We start from the raw sequence: 12102 nt of genomic DNA, 5'->3' as shown, positions 1-12102 counted from the left end.
CCTGTTGTCCAATATCTGAGCAGTCACCTTCTTCCAAGGTGTGAACAGAACAGCTGGAACTTTAGCTGCACTACAACTTGTATAAATCGGCCAGATGTTCACGTAATCGGAGCCAAGCTACTGAGAGAGCAACTAGCAGTGAGTCAGGCTCCTGGGAACGTGACTGAAATACGCACCGTGACTCCAGCCTGACTGATCCTCCATTCCAGCTTCTTATTTCACTCAAAAACATATTAGGAACCCTCGCTTTGACAAATATGTCACCATGGAGATAATTCCTTATTTCGGAGTCTCACTCACCCTTCGCGTGCTATATTTAAAGAGAGGAGGTAACTGCAGGAATAATATGAAACACTGCTTATTGCCGTCTCTGTACTTTTTTTTCTTTGTTTCCAAAACAAAATTATGAGACATATTGCAGCCGGAGAACACTGCCCTGAACACTGCAGCCTGCAATAATACTGTAACGATCAGTGACACCACATACTATAGCTTTAAGTAGTGTCGTTATACACTGTTGCCCTATACTACTTAACACAGCAGTGTATGTAACAGTACTGTCTAACACTGCACGGTTAAATAGTGCACTTACATACAGCTACCCTCTGCATTAGAGTGTTCAGTAGTGCTGTTATATACTTCTGCCCTGCATACTCCAAGTAAAATGAAGGAACAAAGAAGGACTTGCATTTCCATAGTGCCTTTCACAACATTGGGACGTCCCAAAGCGCTTTACAGCTAATGAAGCATTTTTGGAGTGTAGTCACTGGTGTAATGTATGAAACGCAGCAGCCAATTTGCGCACAGCAAGCTCGGACAAACAGCAATATGATAATGACCAGATAAACTGGTTTTTAGTAATGTTGGTTCACAGATAAATATTGGCCCAGGACACTGGTGAGAACTTCCCTGCCATGGGGGGCCTCGGTTTAGCATCATATCTGAAAGAAGGCACTTCCGACAGTGCAGCACTCCCTCTGCACTGCCCCTCCGACAGTGCAGCACTCCCTCAGTACTGCCCCTCCGACAGTGCAACACTCCCTGAGTACTGCCCCTCCGATAGTGCGGCGCTCCCTCAGTACTGCCCCTCTGACAGTGCGGCGCTCCCTCAGTACTGCTCTTCCGACAGTGTGGCGCTCCCTCAGTACTGCCCTTCCGACAGTGCGGCGCTCCCTCAGTACTGCCCCTCCGACAGTGCGGTGCTCCCTCAGTACTGTCCCTCCGACAGTGCGGCGCTCCCTCAGTACTGTCCCTCCGACAGTGCGGCGCTCCCTCAGTACTGCCCCTCCGACAGAGCGGCACTCCCTCAGTACTGCCCCTCCGACAGTGTGGCACTCCCTCAGTACTGATACGTGAATAGAAAAATATTAGTGAAGACAAACGTAGGTCCCTTGCAGTCAGAATCAGGTGAATTTATTGTGGGGAACATAGAAATGGCAGACCAAGTGAACAATTACTTTGGTTCTGTCTTCGCTAAGGAAGACACAAATAATCTTCCGGAAATACTAGGGGAGAGAGGGTCTAGCGAGAAGGAGGAACTGAAGGAAATCCTTATTAGTCAGGAAATTGTGTAAGGGAAATTGATGGGATTGAAGGCCGATAAATCCCAAGGGCCTGATAGTCTGCATCCCAGAGTACTTAAGGAAGTGGGCCTAGAAATAGTGGATACATTGGTGGTTATTTTCCAACATTCTATAGACTCTAGATCAGTTCCTATGGATTGGAGGGTAGCTAATGTAACACCACTTTTTGAAAAAGGAGGCAGAGAGAAAACGGGAAATTATAGACCAATTAGCATGACATTGGTAGTGGGGAAAATGTTGGAATCAATTATTAAAGATGTAATAGCAGCATATTTGGAAAGCAGTGACAGGATCGGTCCAAGTCAGCACGGATTTATGAAAGTTAAATCATGCTTGACAAATCTTCTAGAATTTTTTCAGGCTGTAATTAGTCGAGTGGATATAGAAACATAGAAACATAGAAATTAGGTACAGGAGCAGGCCATTCGGCCCTTCGAGCCTGCACCACCATTCAATAAGATCATGGATGATCATTCAACCTCAGTACCCTTTTCCTGCTTTCTCTCCATACCCCTTGATCCCTTTGGCCGTAAGGGCCATATCTAACTTCCGTTTGAATATATCTAACGAACTGGCCTTAACAACTTGCTGCGATAGAGAATTCCACAGGTTCAAAACTCTCTGATTGAAAAAATTTCTCCTCATCTCGGTCCTAAATGGCTTACCCCTTATCCTTAGACTGTGATCCCTGGTTCTAGAACTCCCCAGCAACGGGAACATTCTTCCTGCCTCTAACCTATCCAATCCCGTCAGAATTTTATATGTTTCTATGAGATCCCCTCTCATTCTTCTGAACTCCAGTGAATACAAGCCCAGTTGATCCAGTCTCTCCTCATCTATCAGTCCTGCCATCCCGGGAATCAGTCTGGTAAACCTTCGCTGTACTCCCTCAGTAGTAAAAACGTCCTTCCTCAGATTAGGAGAGCAAAACTGAACACAATATTCCAGGTGGGGCCTCACCAAGGCCCTGTACAACTGCAGTAAGACCTCCCTGCTCCTATACTCAAAACCCCTAGCTATGAAGGCCAACATGCCATTTGCCTTCTTCACCGCCTGCTGTACCTGTATGCCAACTTTCAATGACTGATGTACCATGACACCCAGGTCTCGTTGCACCTCCCCTTTTCCTAATCTGTCACCATTCAGATAATATTCTGTCTTCCTGTTTTTGCCATGAAAGTGGATAACCTCACATTTATCCACATTATACTGCATCTGCCAAGCATTTGCCCACTCACCTAACCTGTCCAAATCACCCTGCAGCCTCTTAGCATCCTCCTCACAGCTCATACCGCCACCCAGCTTAGTGTCATCTGCAAACTTAGAGATATTACATTCAATTCCTTCATCTAAATCATTGATGTATATTGTAACTAGCTGGGGTCCCAGCACTGAGCCCTGCGGCACCCCACTGGTCACTGCCTGCCATTCTGAAAAGGACCCATTTATGCCGACTCTCTGCTTCCTGTCTGCCAACTAGTTTTCTATCCACGTCAATACATTACCCTCAATACCATGTGCTTTAATTTTGCAAACGAATCTCTTGTGTGGGACCTTGTCAAAAGCCTTTTGAAAGTCCAAATACACCACATCCACTGGTTCTCCCAAATATCAGAGCATTTGGAAAGCAGTGTCAGGATCGGTCCAAGTCAGCATGGATTTATGAACGGGAATGGTGGTGTGAGCTGTGAAGAGGACGCTAAGAGGCTGCAGGATGACTTGGACAGGTTAGTTGAGTGGGCAAAAGAATGGCAGATGCAGCATAATGTAGATAAATGTGAGGTTATCCAGTTTCATGGCAAAAACAGAAAGGCAGAATATTATCTGAATGGTGACAGATTAGGAAAAGGGGAGGTGCAACGAGACCTGGGTGTCATGGTACATCAGTCATTGAAAGTTGGCATGCAGGCAGTGAAGAAGGCAAATGGCATGTTGACCTTCATAGCGAGAGGATTTGAATTTAGGAGCAGGGAGGTCTTACTGCAGTTATACAGGGCCTTGGTGAGGCCACACCTTGAATATTGTGTTCAGTTTTGGTCTCCTAATCTGAGGAAGGGCATTCTTGCTATTGAAGGAGTGCAGTGAAGGTTCACCAGACTGATTCCTGGGATGGCAGGACTGACATATGAAGAAAGACTGGATCGACTAGGCTTATAGTTACTGGAATTTAGAAGAATGAGAGGGATCTCATAGAAACATATAAAATTCTGACGGGATTGGACAGGTTAGATGCAGGAAGAATGTTCCCAATGTTGGGGAAGTCCAGAACTAGGGGTCACAGTCTAAGGATAAGGGGTAAGTCATTTAGGAGCGAGATGAGGAGAAACTTCTTCATTCAGAGAGTTGTGAGCCTGTGGAATTCTCTACCACAGAAAGTTGTTGAGGACAGTTCGTTCGATATATTCAAAAGGGAGTTAGATGTGGCCCTACAGCTAAAGGAATCAAGGGTTATGGAGAGAAAGCAGGAATGGGGTACTGAATTTGCATGATCAGCCATGATCATATTGAATGGTGGTGCAGGCTCGAAGGGCCGACAGTGCAGCACTCCCTCAGTATTTCCCCTCTGACAGTGCAGCGCTCCCTCAGTACTGCTCCTCCGACAGTGTGGATCTCCCTCAGTACTGCCCCTTCAACAATGTAGTGCTCTCTCAGTACTGCCCCTCTGACAGTGCAGCGCTCCCTCAGAACTGCCCCTCTGACAGTGCGGCGCTCCCTCAGTACTGCCTCTCTGACAGTGCAGCGCTCCCTCAGTACTGCGCCTCCGACAGTGCAGCACTCCCTCAGTACTGCACTGGAGTGCCAGGCTGGATTATGTGCTTAAATCAAGTGATTTGAATCCACAACCTTCTGACTCCGAGGTGGGAGTTCTACCATCTGAGCCACGGCTGGCACAGATAACGATGTGATATACTGCTACCCTATATATTGCAGGTTACATCATGCTGCTTTACATTGTTCCCCAGTATACTGCAGCGTTACATCGTACTGGTGCATACTGCAACCCTGTACACTGCAGTGTGAATATAGCGTGACGCTGCTGCCCTAGATATTCGTACCCTATACACTGCCTTGTTAAATTGTACCGTTATATACTGGGGCTCTATATCCTGATGCTTAAATAGTCCTGCTATATACTTCTGCACTTTGTACAGCCTGGTTAAATAATGCTGTTACACACCTGCCCAAAATTCTGCAGTGTCAAATAATAGTATTATATACTGTTGCTTTACATGCTGCAGAATTACGTTCTATATACGCACTGATAAGCTATTTATTACAAGCTTACAGAGTGGCCCGCAGTCTGTGGGGCAGAAATATATCGTATCGCCATTTAACTTGTGTTAAAAAATGAGATATTCTTGTGGTATGCACTACAGCATTGACTCATACAGTTATACACTGCTACCCAACATATCGCAGTGCTAATTCACCTCTCCTCCTCCCGCACGATATCGTTGCAGAGTTATGCACTGCTGACATACACTGTTCGCATCAATCCATACGTTGTATGATTTAGCGCTGTTGGCACAGAGACGAGCAGCAAGAACCGAGGTGCAATGTCATCCATGATGGCAGCCATGCAACTTTCCGCAAATTAGTAAACTGACATCGGCGCCCCAAATCCCCAATACGAGCTCTCGTGGTCATACACCGAATCGTAACGTTTCCTCGGGTGCATGAAGCTACAGGCAAGAAGCAATGACTCATACACTAGACCACATCACCTGTTGTGTTCATACTCTCTTTGTTTGTCTCAGCTCACAGTACGGGCATTAGAAACATAGAAACATAGAAAAATAGGTGCAGGAGTACGCCATTCAGCCCTTCCAGCCTGCACCGCCATTCAATGAGTTCATGGCTGAACATGAAAGTTCAGTACCCCCTTCCTGCTTTCTCGCCATAACCCTTAATCCCCCGAGTAGTAAGGACTTCATCTAACTCCCTTTTGAATATATTTAGTGAATTGGCCCCAACCACTTTCTGTGGCAGAGAATTCCACAGGTTCACCACTCTCTGGGTGAAGAAGTCTCTCCTCATCTCGGTCCGAAATGGCTTACCCCTTATCCTTAGACTGTGACCCCTGGTTCTGGACTTCCCCAACATTGGGAACATTCTTCCTGCATCTAACCTGTCCAAACCCGTCAGAATTTTAAACGTTTCTATGAGGTCCCCTCTCATTCTTCTGAACTCCAGTGAATACAAGCCCAGTTGATCCAGTCTTTCTTGATATGTCAGTCCTGCCATCCCGGGAATCAGTCTGGTGAATCTTCGCTGCACTCCCTCAATAGCAAGAATGTCCTTCCTCAAGTTAGGAGACCAAAACTGTACACAATACTCCAGGTGTGGCCTCACCAAGGCCCTGTACAACTGTAGCAATAGCTCCCTGCCCCTGTACTCAAATCCCCTCGCTATGAAGGCCAACATGCCATTTGCTTTCTTAACCGCCTGCTGTACCTGCATGCCAACCTTCAATGACTGATGTACCATGACACCCAGGTCTCGTTGCACCTCCCCTTTTCCTAATCTGTCACCATTCAGATAATAGTCTGTCTCTCTGTTTTTACCACCAAAGTGGATAACCTCACATTTATCCACATTATACTTCATCTGCCATGCATTTGCCCACTCATCTAACCTATCCAAGTCACTCTGCAGCCTCATAGCATCCTCCTCGCAGCTCACACTGCCACCCAACTTAGTGTCATCCGCAAATTTGGAGATACTACATTTAATCCCCCTCGTCTAAATCATTAATGTACAATGTAAACAGCTGGGGTCCAGCACAGAACCTTGCGGTACCCCACTAGTCACCGCCTGCCATTCTGAAAAGTACCCATTTACTCCTACCCTTTGCTTCCTGTCTGACAACCAGTTCTCAATCCATGTCAGCACACTACCCTCAATCCCATGTGCTTTAACTTTGCACATTAATCTCTTGTGTGGGACCTTGTCGAAGGCCTTCTGAAAGTCCAAATATACCACATCAACTGGTTCTTCTTTGTCCACTTTACTGGAAACATCCTCAAAAAATTCCAGAAGATTTGTCAAGCATGATTTCCCCTTCACAAATCCATGCTGACTTGGACCTATCATGTCACCATTTTCCAAATGCACTGCTATGGCATCCTTAATAATTGATTCCATCATTTTAGCCACTACTGAGGTCAGGCTGACCAGTCGATAATTCCCTGTTTTCTCTCTCCCTCCTTTTTTAAAAAGTGGGGTTACATTGGCTACCCTCCACTCGATAGGAACTGATCCAGAGTCAATGGAATGTTGGAAAATGACTGTCAATGCATCCGCCATTTCCAAGGCAACCTCCTTAAGTACTCTGGGATGCAGTCCATCAGGCCCTGGGGATTTATCGGCCTTCAATCCCATCAATTTCCCCAACACAATTTCCCGACTAATAAAGATTTCCCTCAGTTCCTCCTCCTTACTAGACCCTCTGACCCCTTTTATATCCGGAAGGTTGTTTGTGTCCTCCTTAGTGAATACTGAACCAAAGTACTTGTTCAATTGGTCTGCCATTTCTTTGTTCCCCGTTATGACTTCCCCTGATTCTGACTGCAGGGGACCTACATTTGTCTTTACTAACCTTTTTCTCTTTACATACCTATAGAAACTTTTGCAATCCGCCTTAATGTTCCCTGCAAGCTTCTTCTCGTACTCCATTTTCCCTGCCCTAATCAAACCCTTTGTCCTCCTCTGCTGAGTTCTAAATTTCTCCCAGTCCCCAGGTTTGCTGCTATTTCTGGCCAATTTGTATGCCACTTCCTTGGCTTTAATACTATCCCTGATTTCCCTAGATAGCCACGGTTGAGCCACCTTCCCTTTTTTATTTTTACGCCAGACAGGAATGTACAATTGTTGTAATTCATCCATGCGGTCTCTAATTGTCTGCCATTGCCCATCCACAGTCAACCCCTTAAGTATCATTCGCCAATCTATCCTAGCCAATTCACGCCTCATACCTTCAAAGTTACCCTTCTTTAAGTTCTGGACCATGGTCTCTGAATTAACTGTATCATTCTCCATCCTAATGCAGAATTCCACCATATTATGGTCACTCTTCCCCAAGGGGCCTCGCACAATGAGATTGCTAATTAATCCTCTCTCATTACACAACACCCAGTCTAAGATGGCCTCCCCACTAGTTGGTTCCTCGACATATTGGTCGAGAAAACCATCCCTTATGCACTCCAGGAAATCCTCCTCCACCGTATTGCTTCCAGTTTGGCTAGCCCAATCTATGTGCATATTAAAGTCACCCATTATAACTGCTGCACCTTTATTGCATGCACCCCTAATTTCCTGTTTGATGCCCTCCCCAACATCACTACTACTGTTTGGAGGTCTGTACACAACTCCCACTAACGTTTTTTGCCCTTTGGTGTTCTGTAGCTCTACCCATATAGATTCCACATCATCCTAGCTTAAGTCTTTCCTAACTATTGCATTTATCTCCTCTTTAACCAGCAATGCTACCCCACCTCCTTTTCCTTTTATTCTATCCTTCCTGAATGTTGAATACCCCTGGATGTTGAGTTCCCAGCCCTAATCATCCTGGAGCCACGTCTCCGTAATCCTAATCACATCATATTTGTTAACATCTATTTGCACAGTTAATTCATCCACTTTATTGCGGATACTCCTTGCATTAAGACACAAAGCCTTCAGGCTTGTTTTTTTAACACTCTTTGTCCTTTTAGAATTTTGCTGTACAGTGGCCCTTTTTGTTCTTTGCCTTGGGTTTCTCTGCCCTCCACTTTTCCTCATCTCCTTTCTGTCTTTTGCTTTTGCCTCCTTTTTGTCTCCCTCTGTCTCCCTGCATTGGTTCCCATCCCCCTGCCATATTAGTTTAACTCCTCCCCAACAGCACTCGCAAACACTCCCCCTAGGACATTGGTTCCGGTCGTGCCCAGGTGCAGACCGTCCGGTTTGTACTGGTCCCACCTCCCCCAGAACCGGTTCCAATGCCCCAGGAATTTGAATCCCTCCCTGCTGCACCACTGCTCGTGCCACGTATTCATCTGTGCTATCCTGCGATTCCTACTCTGACTAGCACGTGGCACTGGCTGTGACGTCACCTTTTGATGCCTTTCTACTTCTATTTTGCTTTCTCTCCCGCTGTAGCTGCACAAGTCACGCCTTTATAGGCCGCTCCGACGCTGCTCCCGCCTCTCCCCAACTGCTGACTTGTTCACAGATGACCACACATATGTCATGTCGATCATCATTCAGTCCATCAGAAACCTTGTCTCCTGCGACGAACTCAAAACCGAATCACAGAGTGATGCTACGCTCCAGCACGTGTGCCACTTCCTCCAGACTGAGTGGCCTAAGCAAATTCCAGAAGAGCTGAAAACCTTCCACAGACTTTGTGATGAATTTTCTGTTTGGAACAATGGCTGCCCAGCTTGTGGTGATAGAGCAGTAATTCCCAAGTCGTTTCAACAGCACGTTCTCTCATTGGCTCAAGATGGACACCCTGGTATTGCCCGCATTAAGGAGAGATGTCGTGATTCAAAATGGTGGCCTGGGACTGACACTCGCGAGCGAAAAGGCCACAAACATCCGACCATGCCAATGAAGCCCATTCCACGGCCACAAAGACCATGGCAACAACTTCAGTTGGATATCTTCGGTCCAGATAAAGCAGCTCCACAGCACCAGCGTTTCCTTGTTGTAGGACATGACCTGCATTCCAAATGGCCAGAAATCGCTACAAGTTCAGTGACCTCATCAACGATCGTTACTATTCTGTAGCATATGTTCACAAAGTGGGGCCTCCCAGAGATCATAATCACTGACAATGGACCACAGTTTGTGTCCGACCAGTTTGCGGATTTCCTTAGTCGCCAGGCTATCGAGCATTGCCTTTCTGCTCGGTACAATCCTCAAAGCAACGGAGGTTTTCAGCGATTTAACCGCATCATCAAAGAGGGTTTGAAAGCCAACCTCGCAGCAGGCCAAACATTCGACGAAGTGGTTCAAACCATTCTCCGCACATACCGTTCGACAAAGCACTCGCTAACGGGAAAGACACCCGCTGAGCTCATGATCAGGCGGAATCTTCGCTGGCTACTGGGCATTCTCAAACCCCCAACCAAACCTAGCGCGAGGATAACCATACTCGCATCCCAGATTTCGGAACGCCAACCAAAAGCGAAGTGGTACACTGACACAAGACGACGCGTTCAAAAGCCCCAACTGAAGAACGGAGATTGGGTCAGAGTTAAGCACCGTAGTCACAAGCTCGCATCTTCACTTTCGGCTCCAAAACAGATCAGGCAAAAGTTCAGCCCTCACACCTACGAGCTCGATGATGGAACTCAATGGAACGCTCATAGACTGATCCCAACTCACGGGCCAACAGACCAGCAGGATGGAACAGAGGCAGTGTTCTGTTTCCCAACTGAAAACCTCGACCAATCACTGCAAGCTCCACGCCGGACTCAGCGTATCAGAACACGGCCTGGCTATCTCAAGGACTTTGTCTGTTCATAGACTGTAGTTTTAAAAAGGGGGGAAATATGTTGTGTTCAGACTCTATTTATTTGTTACAGCTCACAGGACGGGCATTAGGACCCTGCGGGACTTTTCATAGTGGCTGTACTCATGCCGGTTCACGCCGGTTCACGACTTCATTTTGAGTTGTATAAAAGCACAGTTAAGTTAAGTTGCATTTCTCCTGGCTCAGTTTGTCAGTACTGAGGGAGTGCTGCACTGTCAGAGGTGTTGTCTTTCGGATGAGACGATAATCTGAGGCCCTGTCTGCTCTCTCTGGTGGATGTAAAAGATCCCATGGCACTATTCCAAGATGAGCAGGGAAGCATGGCCAATATTTATCCCTCAACCAAAACCTATCACAGAATCACACAGCATAGAAGGAGGCCATTGGGCCCATTGTGCCTGTGCCGGCTCTGTGAGAGCGATCCCATTAGTCCCATCCCCCGCTCTTTCCCCACAGCCCTGCACATTTTTCCTTTTCAAGTGTCAGCTGTGTCTCAGTGGGCAGCACCCTCGCCTCTGAGTCAGGAGGTTGTGGGTTCAAGTCCCACTCCAGGGACTGGAGCACAAAAATCTAGGCTCACACTCCCACTGCAGTACTGAGGGAGTGCTGCACTTTCGGATGAGATGTTAAACTGAGGCTCCGTCTGCCCTCTCAGGTGGATGGAAAAGATCCCATGGCACTATTTCAAAGAAGAGCAGGGGAGTTATCCCCGGTGTCCTGGGGCCAATGTTTATTCCTCAACCAACATCACTAAAACAGATTATCTGGTCATTATCACATTGATGTTTGTGGGAGCTTGCTGTGCGCAAATTGGCTGCCGTGTTTCCCACATTACAACAGTGACTACACTTCAAAAGTACTTCATTAGCTGCAAAGCGCTTTGGGACATCTGGTGGCTGCGAAAGTCGCTATATAAATGCAAGTCTTTCTTTTATATATCCAATTCCCTGTTTAAATATTACTATTGAATCTGCTCCCACCGCCCTTTCAGGCAGCGCGTTCCCGATCACAACAACTCGCTGTGTAAACGCATTCTCCTCATCTCCCCTCTGGTTCTTTTGCTAATTATCTTAAACCTGTGTCCCTCTGGTTACCGAGCCTCCCGCCCCTGGGAACTGTTTCTCTTTATTCACTCTATGATTTTCAACACCTTCATGATTTTGAACACCTCTATCAAATCTCCTCTTAACCTTCTCTGCTCAAAGGAGAACAACCCCAGCTTCTCCAGTCTATCCACGGAACTGAAGTCCCTCACCACAATGCCAGGAGATTCACTCCAATTACTACCAGGAACATCCGCAGGAAAACCTCCATCTCTGTGGCCAGGATTACTCGGGAGATTATCGCATTCGTTGGTGGGGACAGCACAAGGAACACCATGGAACACTGCCCTCAATAGCACCAGGGTGCTCATTGCCAAACCAAATAACATAAGAATTAGGAACAGGAGTAGCCATCTAGCCCCTCGAGCCTGCTCCGCCATTCAATAAGATCATGGCTGATCTGGCCATGGACTCAGCTCCACTTACCCGCCCGCTCCCCGTAACCCTTAATTCCGTTATTGGTTAAAAATCTATCTATCTGTGCCTTGAATACATTCAATGAGCTAGCCTCAACTGCTTCCTTGGGCAGAGAATTCCACAGATTCACAACCCTCTGGGAGAAGAAATTCCTTCTCAACTCGGTTTTAAAATGGCTCCCCCGTATTTTGAGGCTGTGCCCCCTAGTTCTAGTCTCCCCGACCAGTGGAAACAACCTCTCTGCCTCGATCTTGTCTATCCCTTTCATCCCAACCAAGTACATTCCCAAGAAAACCAGGAATCCTGTCCAGAACGTCAGGCACTTCAGCAGAAACCTCGTTGGGAACAGAATGGGCTTCACTGGGAGCCCCATCAAGAAATAACATCAGGAATGCCAGAACTTCATTGGGAACATTGTCAGGAACCTCACCAGGAATTCCAATCCGGAATCACAACAGCAACATCATCAGGAATCTCATCG

The 12102-nt window shown here is 46.8% G+C and overlaps 1 protein-coding gene across 2 annotated transcripts in view; it reads right to left on the bottom strand.

Annotated features, from left to right (window-relative positions):
• The window catches only part of rims4 (regulating synaptic membrane exocytosis 4), a 225497-nt gene that overhangs the window by 186954 nt on the left and 26441 nt on the right, over positions 1 to 12102 (bottom strand). The gene's annotated exons all lie outside the window — the stretch shown is intronic.

This window comes from Pristiophorus japonicus, unplaced genomic scaffold, assembly GCF_044704955.1.
Source record: "Pristiophorus japonicus isolate sPriJap1 unplaced genomic scaffold, sPriJap1.hap1 HAP1_SCAFFOLD_322, whole genome shotgun sequence".
In the NCBI taxonomy this organism is placed as follows: Eukaryota; Metazoa; Chordata; class Chondrichthyes; family Pristiophoridae; genus Pristiophorus; species Pristiophorus japonicus.
The sequence above is the reverse complement of the archived record's forward strand: the minus strand, read 5'-3'. Positions and strand labels throughout refer to the sequence as shown.